Source organism: Calidris pugnax, unplaced genomic scaffold, assembly GCF_001431845.1.
Source record: "Calidris pugnax isolate Ruff unplaced genomic scaffold, ASM143184v1 scaffold81, whole genome shotgun sequence".
NCBI classification, from domain to species: Eukaryota; Metazoa; Chordata; class Aves; order Charadriiformes; family Scolopacidae; genus Calidris; species Calidris pugnax.
Genome location: NW_015090880.1, coordinates 1,723,784 through 1,744,595, shown reverse-complemented (window position 1 = coordinate 1,744,595; position 20,812 = coordinate 1,723,784). Strand labels below are relative to the sequence as shown.

At 52.4% G+C, this 20,812-nt stretch overlaps 1 long non-coding RNA gene across 1 annotated transcript; it reads left to right on the top strand.

Annotated features, from left to right (window-relative positions):
• The first annotated feature begins 100 nt into the window (after positions 1 to 100).
• LOC106890715 lies at positions 101 to 438 on the top strand. Its single transcript, XR_001412559.1, has 2 exons — positions 101 to 322; positions 392 to 438. It is a non-coding gene; the product is annotated as an uncharacterized LOC106890715 (long non-coding RNA).
• The last annotated feature ends 20,374 nt before the right edge of the window (positions 439 to 20,812 follow it).

Here is a 20,812-nt window from a genome sequence, read left to right as displayed (position 1 = left end):
CTGTTTGTTTTTTTTTTTTTTTTTTTTTTTTTTTTTTTTTTTTTTTTTTTTTTTTTTTTTTTTTTTTTTTTTTTTTTTTTTTTTTTTTTGTTTTTTTTTTTTTTTTTTTAAGTTTGAGACTGTTTGTTTCACTTTTATATATTGGCTGGACTGAGGTGTGGGGATAAGGTTCACTGCGCGTAGGAAGCGAAATCCCCTTTTCTCTGCCTTGTCAGGTAGTTTGGAGAAGGATGAAGGATGCGCCCGGGTTAGCGATTCAGAACTACTTCCAAAAGTTGTTTTTTTTTTTTTTAAAAAAAAGGAAAAAGGAAAAAAAAAAAGGGTTTTCTGCTTTACCCCTTCAACCTCCTTCCCTCTCCGCAAAAAAAAAGGAAAAAGAAAAAAAAAAAAGGGTTTTCTGCTTTACCCCTTCAACCTCCTTCCCTCTCCGCATCTACACAACAACCGCTGGCTCGGGCGGCTGCGACTTATATTGCAAAGCTGTGAAAAAAAAATAATAATAATAAGATATTCCCTGGGGCGGGCTGGGCTTTAGGGTCTGCGGCGATAACGAAATACGGTACTTTTCATAAGGGCTTTTAAGGCAACGGCCCCCGGGGCCGGTGGTTTGAGCTGAACCCATGGGGTGCCCGATGGGCCGGCGGTGGCTGTGCCACCCAGAGCGGAGGAGGAGGAGCAGAGCTGGTCGTGCACAGTCAGGTAGACGTAAGACGGGTTTCTCTCCACACCTTTGCTGATATATATATATATATATATATATATTTTTTAAGAAATAAAACGTAGATGCTGCTTGGAAGCTTTACATGGCGTACAGCTAATAAATTAATTAACACGCGCCCCTTCCTGTAAGTTGAGCTGCTAGTTTGGGCCGGGCGGGGGGAGGACAATCTCCCCGGGGGTGACTTTGCTGCCCCTGACCCCGAACCTCGCTGCCGCCGGGTGGTTCTGCCAGCTCTGTTCCCTGGGGAATCCCGGGGTTTTGGGGAGCGGTGGCAGCGGGGGGACCCCCCGGCCACGTCCCCGACGCGGGGCCAGCCCCGAGGGAGCGATTCAGCCGGTGCCCGCTGAATGTGCCCCCGTCAGTGCCTTTGGGAAATGGAAAAGCTGGGATTGTCCAAGGAGTCGAATCCCAGTGGGGTCTGAGCATCCGAGTTCCCGAGTCTCCTTGGGAAGCCCTGGCCCACGTCACTGCCTTGACCTCAAGGGCCCCATTCACCTGCGAGGGTTCCTCTCTGCAGAGGAACATCATGTCCAATGATTTGGCTCTTTTTTATTTTTAATTAAAAAAAAAAAAAAAAAGAAAAAAAAACCCCAAAACTTCACTGCGAAAGGCAGTGCTGGTTGGATTTGGTTTTGGTTTTTTTTTTTGTTTTTGTGTTTGTTTCCTTACTGGTTTGGAGAACTCGTGTCCAGAACCCCTGTATTTTCCTTTCGCCCTCCCATTGCACCAGCTGTTGAGATGCACTATGCTTGATTGCAGATTGTGTTCTAACCTTTATTTTGTTGTTGGTTTTTGGTTTTGTTTTGGTTTTTTTTTTTTTGGTATACAGTTGTTGCCTTTATTTGTAAAATCCTGTTATAAATATATATATATATTATATAAATATATTAAAAGGTAAAACGTTTCAGATGTCTATTATTTGTATAACTACTTGAGCATAAAGAAGTGAGAAATATGAATGTATTCTTGTTTCCGAGAGAAGAATTTTTCTGTTTTTCTCTAGGGAGAGGTACAGTGTTTATATTTTGGAGCCTTCTTCAAGGTGGGATATTGTACATATTTTTATCTCGAATAAATGTTAAGTAGTTGTTTAAAAATACTTAATAAAATAATTCTTTTCCTGTGGAAGATACGGGTGTGCCTCCTGTGCCTGTAAATATTTGAGCGGGGTGATCCTGTCTGGTGGGGGGCGTGGGGGGGGGACCCCGGCAGCTCGGAGTGCTGCACCTTTGGTGCTTTGGGGGATTTTCCTCCTGCCCGACCCGAGGGAGGTGCCAGGAGAGCCCTGGCTGGCTTTTCTTTCTCCTTATTTCACTTTCTGCTCTGGCTTTCTTGGCTCACCCGCCCCCGGCTGAGCGGGGAGGAGGAGGAGGCAGCCCCTTGCCGTGGAGGATGCATCTTCTCTGCAGGCTTGGCCCATTATCTGGAGTTAAAAATGGGCTTTTTTTTTTTTTTGGCTCTGGGGGGCTCTGGGTGGGCGGGAGGACTCAGTTTCCCAGTGGTGCTGCCCACGTGGGGATGGGGCAGGGGGCACTTCTGGGGGATATTTCAGATTTTCATCAGGCAGATGAAGCCCAAAACGCAGTGGGAGGTTGAAATGCCCACCTTGGTCCCGGGCTGCAGCCTCTCTGGGACCCACCGGAGGAGAAGCTGGTTCCCCAGGGGCTGCTGTGAGACCATGGTTGGTCTTAGCTTCAAGTAATGTCCATTTGATAACGCTTGGCAAAAATACAGGGCTGCTGGGATTAACTTATTTGGGGGCTCCTGACGTGTATGTTGCGTTTGTGTTAATTAGGGCTGAATATTGATCTTGTTGAAGATGCCTGGAAATCACCCCATTTTTGGGGGGATGGCGTTTGGGGCACGTTTAGAGCCTGGTTGAGGGCTGCCTTCCTGGCTCCTGTCCACGTTGGACCCCGTCCTTCTGACCCACCTTGTGGTGTGGGGGGAGGACGCCCAGAAGCTCCAGATCACAGAATCACAGCATGAGATGGGGTCGGAAGGAACCCCTGGAGATCTTCTAGTCCAACCCCCTGCCAGAGCAGGGTTGTGCAGGAAGGAGCCCAGGTGGGGTTTGATCCTCGGTCAGGGAGGAGGGGAAAAAGAATTGCAGGGGAAGAGAAAAAATTGTAAAAAAAAATGCAGAAAAAATAAATTTGTAAAAAAAAATAGTGGAAAAGATGATGTTTGCCCAGGAAGTGAAGGGTAATTAGGGGCTGGGGATGGTGCCCGGGTGCCCCACCGCCCTCCCACCCCGGTGGGTGCCGCCGGGGGCCGGTGGCCGGCGCGGGGCCAGGCGGTGGCAGCCCGTGCCCGAGTTCCCGGGGACTTGTTTTCATGGTCTCACCCAGCTCTGACCTGCCTCAAATGTTGACACAATGTCACGTTTCCGACTGCAGTCTTTCATGTGCAGCCGGAGGCTAAATACGGCGGCTGGTTCCTGGAAAAAGACGTGCCTGGCACCCTTTCAGCAGAAACCCGAGCCCCAGCGCAGCCTTGGCACAGCAGCTGAATAACACGGCAATAACTCTTTCAGCAGCATTTCAACCCATAAATAGGGCTTCCCGAGCGACTCCTTGAAGTCAGGCGAGGAGCACACAATGATTTTATTTATTTATTTATTTATTCCCCCCCCCGCCCCGAAAAAAAGTAAAAAAAAAAATAATTAAAAAAAAATTGAAATAACCCAAGCCAGCATGGGGGGCAAAGCGAGGCGGAGGGGGCACAGGGCGGGTGGGAGGGGGGTGCAGGGATGCCGAGCGCGGGTCGGGCGGCCGGAGCAAGGGATTGCCTCAAAAGGAAAGAAACGTTCTTGAATTTTTGAATGTCTGGGTCCCGTTTTGCACCAGCCCCGCAGAGGTAGGGCAAGAGCCCTCCCGAAAGCCCGGGCCGTTCCTCACCCCGCTGAGGACACGGAGACACATAATTTTAGCCTTTCACCACCTGTTTGGAAAGCTCCTCCAGCCCCGCGCTCTGGGACTGGATGGTTTTTACAGGCATGTACCCCGGGAGCTGCTTATTTGCATTATGCATGGACCGGGGCCTAAAATAATCTGCAGTGACGCACATTTTTTGCTGTGATTTTTTTTTTTTTTTTTTTTTTCTTTTCCAGGACTCCATTTTTCTGAACGTGCCGTGACTTTTGAGGACCCCCTCCGAGCAGTCACCCAGCCCCTTCGGGGGGTGCTCCTGGGTCCCAGAATTGTCACGTCCGCCCCCCATCACCCAGCCCAGGGAGGGGGAACGGGGTGTCCCCCCCCTCCCCGGCCCCGGCTGTGACACGGGGAGAAGAAGTGCCCTCCTGCTCTGCCCCCGGCTTTCATCTGCAAAGCGTGTAGCTGCAAGTGCCGCGTGTTTACAAATGCAGGCATTGCAAGATCCCTTGAACTGTGTCCTAGTACAAAAAGAGGCTTTGAAACAAGAAACACGTTGTCATGGCATGTTCCAGGCCAGCAGCACCAGACTGAACCAGATAATTGCTGTTTTCTGCTTTAGCTGCTTCGTCGTGAAAAAAAAAAAAAAGAAAAAAAAAAGAAAGAAAAGCAGCAGGTCCTGAGCAAGTCTTTTTTATTTTCTTTCCCCAACCCTCCTTAGACATTCGGAGTGATGCTGGGGGTGGGAGGAGGGGTCAGGGCAGAGGCTTTGCAAGGGCGAGCTGCTTCTTGCTGGGTTTGGGGTGGCGTGACGTGAGGGCAGCCAGCGGAGGTGGTGACACTGCCCTCGCTGTGTGACACGGCCACTGCCCCTCGCCGTGTGCCACAGGGTGTTGGTGGCTCCTAACCCCGGCTCGTGGCGTGCGGCCGCAGCCCGGGCTCTCCCCCCCAACCCACCCTCCAGGCCTTTCCCACCCCCCTTCTCCGGGCACTTCATGGCACTCGAGAAATATCCCGAGAGCTGCCGGTGGCAGCCGGCCAGGGACACGCTGCTAATTGGCCCCTGCATTGAATATGTCCGTTACCAGCCCCGGGACAGAGCCCTGGCACCGTTAGACACGGTGGGTGCGATGGAGGGTGGTGGGGAAGGGGGGTACCCACCCTCCCCGGACACCCCACTCCCACCCTGGGGCTTTAAGGATCAGAGGGTGATCTTTCTAGCTGGCACTCTGGAAATAATTTATTGCTACCTGGCATTTGGAAATAATTTATTTCTTGTACATTTCGCTTTCTCCCGGGGTGTGTTTTCGCTCCGGGCACCTCACTCCACGGAGCCAGCAATTGCCATTATGCCCAGCACCTCCGGAAAAGGCCAAGCAGTAAAGCTCCTCTGAATCACAGAATCAGAGAATGGATCAGGTTGGAAGGGACCTTGAAGACCATCCAATTCCCACCCCCGGGCAGGGACACCTCCCACCAGACCAGGTTGCTCCAAGCCCCATCCAACCTGGCCTTGAAGAGCTGGGGCTGGGAAGGGCTCTTCACCCGGTGTGCCTCGTTAAACACTGCAAATCTGGGGAGGGCTGGGTAACACCACCCAGCTGGGGGAAAGCACAGGAGTTGGGGATTAGTTTGCAAGCAGCAACAGCAAGGAATGCCCCACAATAAAAAGGCAGAACCCCCCTCTCCTCTTGTGTGTCCTGCTGCCCTTGGGAGAAGAGGAGTGGGACAGGGTCTGTCCTGAGGTGGTTGCTCCCCATCTCCTTCTACCCAACGGGATCCACCCACGCGGAGCCGCGATCCTGTCCCCAGAGGTCCATTTTATCTGCTCTCCCATCCTCTGCTTTTTATTCCATTCCTCAGGGTGAGAAGCCTCTTTATTGTTTTCTGAACAACAGCTCAGGCCAGAAAAGCGGTGGCAGTGGCTGGTCCTCACTGGGGCTGTCACACCCAAAGGAATAATTAGCATTGTCTCTGCAGTAGGGCTTTATCTCTCCTCCAGCCCGGGGTGTCCTCTCCCGTGCGGGGCTCTCCCGGTAGCCTCGCTGCCTGCCTCCTTTCACTTTGCCTAGGAGAGAAAAAAAAAAAGGCAAAGATATATATTCTGCTTTGAAACTCCTGATGAATATGCAAACAGTTAGGCCTGAAATATTACTTATCCTTGTCACGGGCTACGCATGGAGTTCGCATTTGCACTTTTGCCTGAGGATGTGTACGACGCGAGGGGGGAGCTGAGCAGCTTACGGAAGATTTAACTCTTATTTCTATTCTTGACGGCGAATCATTAATAAGGTTATGGCCACCTTAGGGTGGACAACCTTATGGAACCTAAAGGTTTGGGACCTTTCCCCACGCCTTCCTCTTGCTTTGGGAACCTGCTGGCAGAGTTTGGCTCCGGGTATTGATCGGTGCCTGCCGGGGGGTGGGGGATATTTCATCCTGTGGAAGCAGTGGCTGATGATTATCACACAGTATTGGCACATGTCGTTGTGAAACTGGTGTGATTGGAGATGAAGCGTGACCTATGGGCACAGGCAGCCATGCTCTCGTGTATTCTCAGGGCCTGGAGATCTATTGCTGCTGGTGGTACCAGTGATCTATTACTGCTGCTGGGACCACGCTGATCACAACCCCCAGCTGGCTCCCGTTGAAACCAGTGGGAGGTCTGTCATTGCCTTCGGAGAGCGCTGGAGCGGGTCCAGGCTTCCCTTCGCAGCCTGCATTATTCCATAGGATTAGCGAGGCGCAGGGGAGCAGGATTCCTCTCCCTCCCTGATCTCTGCCCGCTGGGATGTTTGCCTTGGAGACGGCTGGGACAGGAGGTTTGGGACCAGCATGGGTTGGGTGTCGACATGGGGAGGAGGCGAGTGGTGATTTCTCCACCGTGGCTGCGACACCCAAACGAGCAGCGGCCACAGCGGTGCCAAAATGTCACGTTCCCAAAGGTCGGTCAAGGTTGGGGTGCTGCTCTGGGGCTGCAGGTTCAATGTGGGGTCCTGGGCAGCCCCGGAGCATCCCTGGTGGCAGGGGGACAGGGCAGGCGGGGAGTCCCCTGAACCCTGCCTGTGCAGTCGAAGTACGTTGGAGCCCCGGCTTGCAAATGAAAAAGGCTGAGAGAGCCCCAGGAGAGCTTTGGAGGAGGCCCTGGCTCCGTGCACACCGGGCAGGCAGTGGTTGGGGAGGGTTTTTTCTCTGGTTCTTGGTTTCAAACAAGCGTTTGACCTCAAAGCCGTACCGGCTGCTGTGGGGCTGAATTCCCCGGGTGCCGTGGGGGGTTCCTGGGGGCACCACGGTGGCTGCAAAAGCAGATCTCACCAGGGTCCTGCCTGTCCCTGTCCCCGTCAGCCGAGCCTTGGGGTGGAGGATGAGTCAGGGCCCCGTGCAGGAAGGGGGTGGCAGTGACCCCCCCCCCGCCACCCAGCGCTGCTGGGGAACTGAAGCAATCTGTTTATCATGGAAAAACTGCTCTTTGCAGCAATTCAAATGGAAACTTCCCAGAATGAGTGTTGCAGAGCTTTCCCCTTGAATCACCGCGCCTCCCAAGGGCCGCTTTCTAAGACGATGCCCTCGGGAAGGCTGTCATCGGCCCCAGCCGCGCGGCGGCGGCTCCCTCCCTGCAGCACAGCCCAGCTCCCTCTCTCCTTGGGCCCGTTTCTATCCAAGCATCTCCTCTGGCTCTGGAGGATGATGAGCAAAAGCAGGTCCAGGAGTTGGGGAGCCCCTGTGGGCTGTGGCTTCAGCTCAAGGTGCCCCATGAGTCACACCGCTCGGCTGTGGAGGATAAAACCTCCAAAATAGACCCAGCCACCCCACGGTGGGTGCTGGAAGGCTCTAGGGGTGGTGGGGGCCATGCTCAGTCCAACCTGGAGACCACACAGGGATGAAGGCTCTGACAGCAGTGCCCACCATCTTGTGAAGGCCGTTTGCCCCTTTTCCCTGCCCACTGGCTGCCCCGTCACCCTTCCCGTGGTTGAAATGAGCACCCAAAGGTCATGGGGAGCTCTGCCTGGTGGCTCATGTCGCCCGGTGAATAAGGGGTGAGTGTGTGAGGCCTGACTCAATCCACTCCCTCCTGAGAGCCCCATCCCGTGCTGGCACGGCCGGTGAGGAACCCGTGCCAGCGGAGGGCAGGGAGCACGTGTGTCACCCACTGTGCCGTGCCCCATGCTCGTGTGTCTTGCAGGAGGTGCCTGGCCTGGCATATGGCTCCCCAGGGATGCTCGGGGTGGCTCGGGAGCAGGCAGGGAGCAGGCAGGGCAGCGGGCACGTCGCCTCCACCACGGGGCATTTCTGACCCGGCGTAACCACAGCGGCGTGTCGAGCTCTGAGTCGTCGGCCTCAGATGGGGAGAAGATATGGAGGAGCTGGGTGTCGCAAGGGGTGGGTGGTCACAGAGCCAGGGGGGTAAGGAGGGAGGGCAGGTCATGGCACCCTGGTGGTGCCCACTGCTGCCCTCAGAGCAAAGCTGCCGGGGAATTCTCTGCATTTATTCCTGTCCTCCCCGTGGTGCTCGTCCCCATAGTAACAGAGCAGCCTGGCACTGCAGCGCTCAGTGACATCCCTGGTCCCCAGGCAGGAACTGAGGACCTGCGAGGTCCCAACGCCTCGGTGGGATGCAGAAGCCTGGGAAGAGTTTTCCTGCACTTTTTTCCTCTATGTCAAGTTTTCCCTGTCTCTCCACAGCCCTGGAAGAGCTGCCAGCTGAGGGGATGGCGCAGGCGTGGGGCTGGCCAGGACCTGGCAGGAGCTTGCTCAGGGTGAGGGATGGTTGGTGGTGGAGTCTTGTCCCCAGGGCTGGTGGGGGATGCTCGACCTTGGTGCCCGTGGTGAGTGGCTGCACGGCGGGGCTGGCTGGTGGCAGTGCCACACCAGTGGTCAGCTGGGGACTGGTGAAGCACTGCCATGCCTGTGACAAACACGCTGGTGAGACATTAACCACAGAGGGGTTTTCCAGCTGCAGCAAACACCTGGGCACTTGAGGTCGGGAGGTATTTGCAACACAAGCTTTTTGGAGCCCAGGAGTGAGGCAAAGGTGTTGGTTTGGTTTTGTTTCTTTTTTTTTTTTTTTTAAGGAGAGTGGTGAGAGCGAGATCTCCGCGCAGATCCTGGAGCCAGTCGGAAGATGAGTCAAAGGGTTCCTGAAACGATTAGGGCTGCGAGGTGCCACGGCACCGGCACATCCACCCTCGGCGGCTCCCTCAGCCAGCTGCTCGTGCTTCCCATTTAATTAGACGTATTAGGCAATTTCCATTGAAAATGTTGATGGGAATATATAAATATTCACTTATACAGAGCTTGCCTGGCCCTTTGTGCACGAAGCGGTGGCGAGAGTGACTTGAATTGTTATAAATCCATCAAGAAAGCTCAGGATGGAGCCTGCTGCCGTGAGGAGTTGGATGTCCTGGAGCCCCCGCGGGGACTGAGATCTGTCCTGGAGGACCTCGCTCTGCAGCCACCCCATCGAGCAGGACAGGGCCACCAAGGGACACGTGCCATGTCCCTCAGTGCCCAGCCACAGGCAGCGTGGGCCAGGTTTTCCCTTGTGTGATTTCCCAATGGCCACAGGACGAGCGTGCACAGACCCGATCTGCCTTAAATCAAAGGAATTTTTTTATTTTTTTTTCTGTCATTTGCCGTCTTAGGCGCTGACCACCAAACCACATCCTTCGAGCCCGGGACCAGCACAGTGAAACAAAAACTAGGCCAGGGCTTTTTGCACTTTTTTTGTTTCTTTCTTCCTCTCTTTCTTTCTTTTCCCTGGGTGCACGGGTTGGGTGCGAAGCTGCCACACGCCTCTCCTCCAGCCCCTCCGCTCCCCGGGGAGCCCAGTGCGTCCCCATGGGTTGATCTGGCGTTTCCCCCACCACGATTAGCCTGAACCAAGCACTCGTGGCTCCACGTGAAACCTGGGAACCCTCCAGATTATGTCCCCTGAGCACGGCGTCAGCGGGGAGCAAACAGAGAGGAATAATAAGTAATGACGTCCTGGCAGGTCATGTCATCTGGACCTAATAAGAGGCAACCCGGGGAGGGAGGGGGGTTGTGCTGGGCTCTCACCCCACTGCGTTAAGCAGGCGAGTGTTTTACGCCTGGGAGCAAACCTGGGAGGGGGGACCCATGGGCAAAGACCCCCCTGTTGGTGTCAGGAGCGGTGGCCGCAGGGTGACACCGGTCCCCGGGGCAGCATCTCGAGAGCAGGGCTTGCATCAGTCGCGATCTGCCCGTCAGAGGGAAGTTCTCACGTTTACAGAACAGAGAGCAGCTTTATTGTTTTATTTTGCAAACCAAAACCAGCCGGGAGTTTCTGAAGTGTCTGCCATCCCCGCAGAGAGCTGTTTAGTCATGCCTGGTGTGTGTGCATGTGAGACAGAGCGTAGGGGAGGGAGTCTCGAGGACTTTGCGAAGATTAAAGATTTATGCTGACCCTTGAATCTGATCCAAGGCTACTAATCTGCCCTGATCCTATCGTCTGCTCAGGGTGGATCTATTTCACTTTCCTTTATGGTACTCCTGACTCACTCCACTCCCACTCCAGGCCAGCCCAGTGGGAATGGGAAGCGCTACCACATATTTGTTTGGGTTTGCATTTAAAGCCCTGGACCTGTAGTGGGTGCAGCTCATAAAGGAAACCAGCGTGGATAAGATATGGGCGAGCTGAATGCTTGGAAACCACTCCCAAGCACAAGCTGAGGTGGTTTGAAATCAAGGTGGAGTGATGTACAGAAGGCACAATACTTGGCAGCTACGCCCAACCTGTGAGAAAGGCATTTAAATCCAAGGTGGGAAGGCAGGCAGGGCATCCAGCCCGCTTCCGAGGGACACAGCCGGGTGTGACCTCTCCAGCAGAGAACCGGGTACCAGCCCCCTCCATCCGCCCACCCACCCTCTCCCCACTCTGCTCTTGGGACCCCCGGGGTCTGTGGGGGGGGGCACTGCCAGGAAACGGTTGCTCGTGCTCCATCACCCCACACTCAAACATTCCCCATGGGGAGGATTTTTTTCACGATAGCTCCTGGAGAGTTATCGTGAAAAAAACAAAGCGTAGAAGAAAATACAGACCTGGTTTTCTTGAAGGCAGAATTAATCTCCTCTGCCCTTGCAAAAAAAAAAAAAAAAAGAAAGGTGTGCCAGAAAGAGAAATAGGAGCTTTCCATCCCCTCCCCGGCTCTCCTCTGCCTCAGCCACACGTGTCAGGCTGGGTCTGGAGGAAGGCTGGGGATGCCAGCGCCGCTCGTCCCCCGTGCCAGCCGGGCTGGGGAGGGATAACACCCGGCCCCACCGCAGCCAAGGGTATGGGTCATACGGACCTGGCCCGCGGCTGAACTGAGCAGGGGATGAAGAGTGTGGTGTATCCTATTTCAGATCCCCTGGGACATCCTGTTCTCCTGATAACTGATGACATGTAAATATAGCAAATGCAAACCCAGGCACTTTCCTCCCCTGCCTCGCTCAGGGCTGCCTATAGCAAAGGGCTGAGACCCAGCGCGGCGCGGTTGGAAACACCCATCTGCAACTGTGAAATAGGCATCATGCTTTATTTTTAGTTTAAAATGAAGTTCCTGTTTGTAAGGCCAGCAGGGTTACAGGAAAAAAAATGATGAAGCGGGATCATTTACTGCTATTTTTCTTTTCACGTGTCCTTCCTTCCTTCCTCCCTCCTGAGAAATAGGATGTAGCACATCGCTATTCCAGGCTGCCACGCTCGCTCAGGGGAAGGCTGGTTCCTGCTCCCTCCGAGGAGGCCCATTACGCCTTGTGCAACAAAAGGCACCAGTCTCCCAACCAATTGCTCTTGATTTCTAGTTGCTACATGAAGGCACTTATCTCATGTAAATGAAACGCCGGCTTCGCACCGACTCGCACTTCCTCTCTCTTTCATCAGAGTTTTGGGCTGCCCCTGCCAGCCGGGGTGAAGGGCAGGTCAGGCAGCGGGACCGGGCATCCTCCCCTCACCGCATCCCTCTCCTCCCCGGGGGAGCCGGTCAGACCCAGCAGCAGCGGCTGGACCGATAGGTTTGGTCAGGTCAGCCCAACGAGCCTTTTTAACGAGGAAAGCCAAGCGCTAATTAGTCTGGTGTCTAATTCCTTGAGCCAGCACCCAGGCTGTCTGTGCCTCCCCCGGGCAGGGGTCACCCTGGCATTGCAGGAGGAGAGATGCGGGCAGGGGTCACCCTGGCATTGCAGGAGGAGGGATGTGGGGATGTGATCCAGGGGGAGAGATGCAGGGATGGGATCCAGGGGGAGAGATGCAGGGATGGGATCCAGGGGGAGAGATGCAGGGATGGGATCCAGGGGGAGATGCAGGGATGCATTGTGACAGGAGGAGAGATGCAGGGATGCGACTGGGGAAGAGGAGGACTGTAGGGATACGATCCAGGAGGAGAGATGCAGGGAGATGCAGGGATGTGATCCAGGGGGAGAGATGTAGGGATGTGATCCGGGAAGAGGAGGACTGTAGGGATATGATCCAGGAGGAGAGATGCAGGGGTGCATTCCTGCAGGCTCCTGCACGTTCCTCTCCTTCCCCTGCCCCAGAAGGGGAAGGTAATTGGGAGCTGGCAGGAGGGAGACTGGGAGCTGCTGATGGGAACTCCCATCTGAGGGGTTTCAAGAGCGGTGGGAGCTTTGGCGCCTGGATTAGGTTACTTCTCTATACTGCAGTGTGAAGCAAACAGGCGGGTGTTTTTGGTTTTTTTTTTGCTAATTCCCTTGCACTTTATTAAAGTAGGATTTGTCTGGTGGGAAAGTGTAACAGTGGGATTTAAGCTGTGTGAGTCTCATGACTGGCGCTCGCCTGGCGGGGTGGGAAGCAGGGATGCGTCGTTTGCATTCTGTCTCTTCTATGCTCCTGTGGTTTTAAACATGATTTCTGAGTGCCCACGGCTTCGGATGAGCTTTATTTGGGATTAAGTTTATTAAAAAAATCCATATGCAGAAACTCACACTGAATTACGTGCCCATTTTTTCCCGAAACTGGAGTGCCCTATGTCTAGGCAGAGCCAAGACCGCTTGGTTTGTACGTGCCCTACGCCAAGAGTCACATAAACTGCAGAAGGATGGAGTGGGGGATGGAGAATACACACAGAGGGAGAAGGGGCAAACTGATATCTGGTCCAGCCTCTGCAGGGAAACGCCAGCCTTCTGGGTTTAATGAGAAAAGCCCCACTGGAAATTTTAAATCTGGATCTGCACCAAATCCTCCAAGTTCAGGGAGTTCAGAACAAGGAGTTCGGTCCAGTCCGTCATGCACCAGAGCTATCTGCAAAAGTCACATCCCAACATATATTTTTTTTTTTTTTCCAGCTGTGAATTCTGCCAAAGATGCGTGCTTGGATGGGAGGTATTTTTCTTCTCTTTTTTCATCCCTTTTGCTAATTTAATTCCCAGATCTAAACCAAGTTTTTTCCATCTCGGGCTTCCACGCACCGGAATGCCTTGTTTGTAAGTTATGAAGCTGGTGGGGCTTCGCTGTCCCCTGCGTCGCGTTTTGCGACGTCGGAGGCGTTTCCCTGCCTGCAACAGCGATGACCGAGCGAAGGGGGGGCTCAGAGTCAGACACTGGGGTGATTTATTGCCCAAGTTTTCTAACGTGCTACTCAGCAAATCATGACATTGCTCCTGCCCTTCTTCTCCTCATTATTAGAAGAGGATAAAACCCAACCAATTACTGGGATATGCACAAATGTGACATGTATTTGTCATTGATGAGGGCCCCGAGCAACCAGGCGGATTTTCTGAGGAGCCTTGAAGCAGCAAGGCACAGAAGCCACACGCTGGGCTCTCCCTTATTTTTATTCCTTTCTTGTTTTCTTGGTTGTAGAATAAGAGCTAATCAGAGTGATGCTCTCCAGCAGGCTTTTGTGTAAGGCATTACAGTACAATCCTAAATTCCCTTTCCTGCTCATGCATATAAAGCAGGAAGAACGAGGATGGCTGCAGACTATTTCTATTTTGAGATGATTTAGCCAAGGAGAAAACAACTGCATGGCTGGAAGAAGGAGCGTTTGATGGGAAATAACCTTGGAGCTGAGCTCTGACATGTCGGCGTGCGAGGTGCCCGGCTTCACGAGACAACCGTGCTCCGTGAAATGCCAAGGGGGAACGTAACTTCCAGAGGAGATGACAAAGGACAACGAAGATAACTAGAGCACACGGAATCCAACACAAGAGAGCCTGCAGAGCGGGCCGGGCGCTCCCTCCTGCTCCTGCTCAAGAAATGGTTTCAGCATCAACATTTGCAAAGTTCCTCCTGCTCAGTTTAGGACTCCAAGGCAAAGACTCGAGAGTCTGGCTGGTGTAAATCAGCGCAGCTCAACTGACTTGGTCAATGAGAGGATGGACGCTTCACGTAGCACTTTGAATTTCCCTGATTAAAAAGCATTAAATGAGACCGTCTTGCTCTTCTGGCTTGATGGACATTATACAGCCCCTGGGGCTGGGAATAAACATCTCTCTCATTCCCTTATGTCAAAGGGACACCCAGTTCCCAGGATTATCTTCCCCCTTGACCATGACAACGCTGGGGAAAACCAAAGAGGTTCACACCGTGGAGGCTGGAGTGGACACATGGCCATCGTGTTGCTGTTTTGTTCATTCCTCTCACGTGAACAGCTTATTGCAGACTAAATCCCCTGCTTTGGATCTCTTACGTGCAATGAAAAGGAAGATTTGCTGGACCCCACGGTGCCCACGTGCCCGTGGGGAGCCCTGGGGTGTGGGTGCCAGGCCAGGGGGGCCGTGCTGCGTGGGGAGACCAGTCCTGGCGAGGTGAGGATGAAGGTGAGTGTGAGGATGAGGATGAAGGTGAGAATACAGGTTAAGGTGAGCATCAAGGTGAAGATGAAGGTAAGAATGCAGGTGAGGGTGAGGGTGAAGCTGAAGATGCAGGTGAGGATTAGGGTGAGGACGCAGGTGAGGATGCAGGTGAAGGCATGTTTGAGGACTTTGGGCAAGGAGGACAATTTTGGTGAGGTTGCATCCCCCTCTGCTGGAAAATCCACGCAAAAGCAGAAGAGCACCCTCTGGCCAGGGAGAAAACTGGGGAGAGAAAAAAAGGGAATAAATGAGCAAAGAAAGCAAGTGAGCGCTGGGGTCCGCAGGGGACAGAGAGGGGACATGGTGGGCAGCCAGCCTGAGCTGTGGCTGGGGGCTCTTCTTCTGCTGGCCACGATGAGAGGGCTTTTTCCAGGGACCATCAGGCCTTTGCAGAAATGAGAAGCTTGTGTCGCTTGTGCCAGGCGTAACCCCACTTCCCATCACAGGAAGGGGCGAGTGGGGCAGGGGCAGGGATGCAGGCTGCTGGCAAACACCTGCAGCCACTGGTCAGTGGGAGAAGATGGATGGAGAGGAGCTGGGCACTGGGTGTCCCCATAGGATTGTCCTGCTCGGGGGTCTGGGATACCACGCTGGGTGACACCATGGATCTGGCAGACTTTGAGAGCAGGCAGAAGATCGTGAGTGTAGCTGAGCAGAATTGCATGGACAATGTCAGTGCTCCAATGCTGGATTCAACGCTGCTTCGTAGCCCAGGTGGTGCTGAGGGGCCATGGCTGGTCGGTCCTGAGGTATAAAACCCCCTTGGGGGGGACTTAAATATGTAAGGAAACCTGCACTGTGGGCACCCGAATTTGTCGGGAAGGGTGTTGCAGAGCTGCTGATGGTTTCTTGCCAAGCAGACTGTAGGGAGCCACACTTCAAACTGCAGGCTGGAGAAAATGCTGCCTCTGTCACCTCTTGTCCTCCATGGTGGGAAGGCAGTCTCCAGTGGCCATCAGGCACAGAGCAGCTTGTCAGCTCCCCTGGGCCTGGGACTCTCTCCCAGCGGGTTGTGAGGCAGGCAGCTCCCCTGCCCCAAGCTCATTTTTCCTCATTTTTCCTTGTTTTTCCCAGGCGGGCTGGGATGCAGGGCTTGTGGTAGCCCCAAGCACACTGGGTGACTCTGGCAGCAGCAGGGGCTCGCCACTGTGGCCCCATGTGCGTGGTGGGCAGCTCATGGCTAACTAAGGACCCCCAAGAAGTTGCTGGTGTGGGCTTCCCCTTGGAGCTGGCTTCCTCTAAATCTGGTGGCACACGTGTCCTCACAGGGCTGGAGGCTCAGGGCTCTTTGCCCTTCTTTCAGGGGCTCATGCGGAGAGTGTCTGTGCTTAGACTTAACGCTGGAAGAACGGTTTGGTTTCTTTTTTGCATTTAAAATGTAAGTTACAGAGAGGGTGAAATGCGGTGACTGAGCTGGCGAAGGCCCTGACTGTGCAATAAATCAGCAAGCGTGGGCCTGGCTTTTGCGCAGGGGTCTGTGCAAGTGCCAAGGTCTCTGCTAATAAATCTGACTGGAGGACCAGGAGGAAACTTTTTTTTTTTTTTAAACTTACTGCTAACAGCAGGCTCTTTTTTAGCCATCATTTTTTCCCCGCTCCCTTCTGCTGATTCACGCTCCTGCTGCTTCACCACGGGGAGACGCCAGCATTCCTGAAGGTCATCTCTTGCAGGCAGCAGCTCGGGCTGCAGAACGTCTGCCAGCATCTGCCAGATCAAAATGCTAAACCGGGTCTGATCATTTATATTTTCACTGTCAGCGACGGAAAATCTTACAGCTTGCCAGCCTCGCAGCCGCCACGTTTCCAGCCTGCTAGACGACTGGGAGGTAAAGGAGGTGCAGGAAAGGTGATGCCTCCCGGCAAACCCGACACCGGGTTATCTCAGCGGCACGCCAGCGTGCGGATTTTCCCCTGGGCTCACCTAGAGGCAGTCCTCTGAGATTTGGAAAGCTCAGGGTCCAGGCACGCACCCCTCTGACACACAAGCCTGTCTCTCAGACAAACATGCAAGGCATTGGGAAATTGGATACCCGTGCTCACGTCAGGTTTCACGCAGGAGTCACGCCGCTGCCGGCAGCCCTGGCCTCCCTGGGGAAGTCTGGCCGTGCTCCTGTCTCACACCTCCCTCCCTCTGTCTCTCTCCTCCCCAGCCTTTGTGCTGCCCCGGGCTGGAGGAGAGAAGCAGGACCGAAGGGCACGCCAGCAGCATGCAAACATCCCTAAGAAAATCAGTGTGATGTGTCAGTTTTCAAGGCGAGTCTCCCTTGTAATGGCAAAGGAATACTTCTGGTGTAGCTCAAGCAATAACAATAGCACAATAGACATATTTCTTTCTCAGGAAAGCTGTGGGGAAGACTTGGTGAAATCCATCCTTCCTTTGCTTCCTCAGGTTCTTTAGTGAGTGTTTATACCCAAAAATCTTGCAAAAGAGCAAGCCCTGAGTAAAGCTACGGGCAGGCACGGTGTTACAGGCTGTGTGTTAGACTTGGGAACCATCATTAACTTTAATGTCCATCTCTGCAGAGGTGGGTGCTGATCTTACCCTCTCCTTCAGGCATTTGTAACGTAAGGATGACACGTGTCTCATACACACTATTGTCTGCCTCTTGCTTTCGCCAGTATTTGAAGTGGGATGGCACCCACAGCTCCTAAGAAATATTACACGGGTCTGGCTCAATCCTTGGTGGAAGGAAATCAGCGTCAAAGCGAACTGAGGGCACAAACGAGTATCTGCCTCCTTAAAGCAGGAAAGCAAAACCTTGGAGTGGGACCGACACTATTATTTTGCCATGTTTCCTTGCTCAGCAGCAGGGGAAAGCGCCACACAGCAGGCGCCTGTAACTCGTCAAATCAATTAGTTTCTCGGTTGGCATCAGCTAGTGGGAGTAGTCCTTAGCCAAAGACAAATTAAAGAAACGTCCAGTAAGATATTCTATTTTGAGAGGAGCTGTCCTATTTTCTTATACTACCGACAGACTCAGAAATCTGTGCGCAATTTAGCTCGTTATTAGAACTAATTGGTGCCAGGCATTCCATCCTCTTTGATACGGCTAACCATGGGTATGAAATTTTCTGAGTTAATGAACCGTAAAATGGATTAAGAACTTTCAAAGCGCAGTTCATATCACAGCTTAATTGGAAGGAGTGTATTAGTTGGCTTTTTCCGGATACAAAGGAAAGCCATGTTTTGGGGTGGAAAAGCACACGCACAGCCGCCTTCCCTGCCACTGGGGAGCTGGGAAATTTCTAATTTCAGAACAGCAGAGGAGCGGCATTCGGTGGCAGGGACCTTCCACAAACGCTCCACAGCACGCCCGGCAGCTGGGAAGGACAGAAACAGGCTTTTTTCCTCTGCGTGCAGTACTTACTATTCCTCCTGCGTAACGCCCTGCGGAGAGAAACCAATTAGCACAGCTCTCCCTGCAAGGTCAGGGAGCTGCCGGCGGATCAAGGGCCAGTCGGGGTGGGATGGATCCTCCCGATGCCAGACTGCTCTGCCTTAGAGCGTGGTCCCACTGCTTTTATACCAATCTTGCTTTTTTACGTCTGTTTGACACTGTTCTGAACAGAAGCTTTGTCCGTCCCTCACCCTTTTCTTACCCATTGGCTCAGAAAAAGGACACAAGGTGAATTAGAAAGTGTCCCTCTGGCAGCGATGGAGAGGGAGATCCCTCTGCAGGTGTCCCAGACATGACATGTGGCACTGGGTGGCAGGATCTCAATGACAGACATAGCTCCCTGCCATGACTCAGGATCTGAAGGTTACCAGGTGAAACAGAATATCCCCATACAGCACACACACACCTTTTACTGATCAGCGCTGATTTGGCACCATATAATACTGATTAAATACTCCCTATTCCCTTTTGTGATGTCAGTGCTTTCCTGAATGGGCATGGAAAAGTCTGAAGCTTTTCATCCTTAGTAGCAGCAACAGTATTTTTTCTTTCAGTATGTAAACATGAATTTTATGTTTCGTCTGATGATACAGAGATACATCATTTCATGTTATTACAGAACTTTGGTAATTTAGGTAATTTGCAATTTAAACAAATGCCAAACTGTGTACCCCTTCAAAATATATTTGGAAGGATGTATTGTATCACAGGCTAAACCCAGTGGTTCTCCTCTTTGTTTTGTGCAACCTCCGACCTCCAGAGAATTTCCTGGAAATGTCCAGACACAGAAAGTGTTGATCTGATCCTGGTTTTATGTGGTTTTTTCTTCTGATATGGCCACCAGCAGAGTGCTGCTCCTCAGGTGCCAGAAAATCCTTTTGAGCCCCAGTGTTGCTAATTGCCTTGCTGTGAGTGCTCCACGCTAACGAGCACACGGATAGCCAGGGTGCTTAATGCTGAGAGCTGAGGGTGGAAACGGGGTGCAGAGTCAAAATCTAAAGACCTGAGAAACAGAATTATGCACCCAGATTAGTGCTCGGTGCTGCCCTTCTGCTCACAGAGAAAGGCATTTTGGAGACTCCCATAATTTGAGGTGAATGCCAAGAATATACTATTAACTTTGTTAGCTTTATCATTCCTTTGAGTTTAGACATACCCTGCTATTGTTATGTCACACGTTGTATCAGGATTTTATCAGGAGAAATATTCAGGGTGTTCGAACACAGGCATGTGAGACCCTGAAATACTCTGCGGCTTCATCAGGCTTGAGAGAACAGACACAGCATCCCCCTTTGCTGGCTGTGGAAGGAGCTGATAGTAAATCACAAGTCTGTTGCCTGAAAACACACTGCAAATGAGAAGAGATTTCCTCTGCGCAGGATTTGCAGTTTGTGTAGAAAGTGTCTGTGATACCTCTGCACCACAGGGAGAGGGGGCATCATGTTGTTGTCTCCAGCTATAAAAGCGCTCTCGCACTGTTTTGTTCCAGCGGGTGAATTAGCAAATTGGATTTGCTCCCAGGAGTAAAATATTCATTTATCATTTCATGGAAAACCCGACTGCCGTGTAAGATGTGCTGTTGCCTGCTCCACATCTGTTTGCGGTGAGCTACGATGTGTTCCTCAGGAAGCTTTTATCTCAGAAATAATGATGGACACGCAGAAGCAACTGACCACGCAGAGCGGCTCTTGGCTGGTAATCCGGGTGCCTCGGCACAGCTTCTGCCTTCTGTGAAATCTTGAACGTATACAATTGCAAACCGCAGTCAGGAAGGGACTTCTGGAAGGATTATTCTCCTGTGCAGTTGTGTAACAAACAATTAATAAAGAATATTATGGGCTGCCAGGTCTTGGGACAAGGAATGAAGTATAAACAACCACCCGTTATTTTGCCTCCTGCAGCTGCACCCCAGTGCGAGCTCAGGGTGCTGGGTGTCTCTTCAGAGGAGATCTGTGGTGATAACGATGATTAGTGACTACTGTCCCACATGTTTCTTGCATGTTTTATCTGTCCTCTTAGGTATGTCCATGCTAAAATCCACTCTTGTGCTGTGCAAGTGTTAAGGCGGCATTTACCTCGTTAACGCCGGCAATGCGGGAGTGCAAACCAGAGGAAAGCCTGCAAAGCCACGTCTGCAACCACATCTCAACAACGGGCTGATTCTGCCTCGAAATACGGTTGGTCTCAGCTATTAAATGTGTTATTTGTGTTTGGAGTGAACTGTGATCTGTAGGCAGTAGAGGAGAGAGTGAATGGAAAATATTCTTATTCCTTGGGCATATTGTAGTCTCCTCACGATTTTTTTTCAGCCACATCTTCATTTGCTCAGCTCGTGTCCCTCCTGCCTTGGCCTCAAGCTGCAAAATTCACCCTGTAACTGCCCGGAGAGCTGGCGGTACAGGATCTGTGAGCGATACAAACATCAGGATCCTCACTGGTGTCTCTCTGGGGGACAGATGTTTAGAGAAGGTGTGGAATTTATGATGTAAGTGAAGATGTCAAGAGCTTGTTAATCGATATCACCCCAATCACTTTTCCTTTTAAAAAGCCATGCAGGTGCCTGTATTGGTTTGCTTTCTCCTGCTGCTCCTAGGAGTCGGGGGATTTCTAACGTCCACCAGCGATGTCCACAGGAAATCACCTGAAAAAGTCTGTGGATTCCTGGTAAAAACTACAGAATGGCTGCTTATGTGAGAATAACTGTGGCTAACAAGGTCAGGTGGCCTGACCTTTAGTTTTTGGAAGTTCTAAGAGCACACATGAGGTTTTATGAGATATTTCACTTGCTTAAAAAAAAACACTCTGCGTTTGTCACGTGAAAATATTATGGTCAATATTTCTTAAATGTTAAGAAGGGCTTAATATTAAGTCATCTGCAAGCCCCAGGATTTGTCTGCAGGTTGGCTTCCAGCTCAGGGGTCCTGGGGGCCAAAGAGCAGCTCTCACTAGAGGATGCACCAAGAAAAGCCCCCCCAATCGATGTCGTTTATAATCGGAGCTTCAACC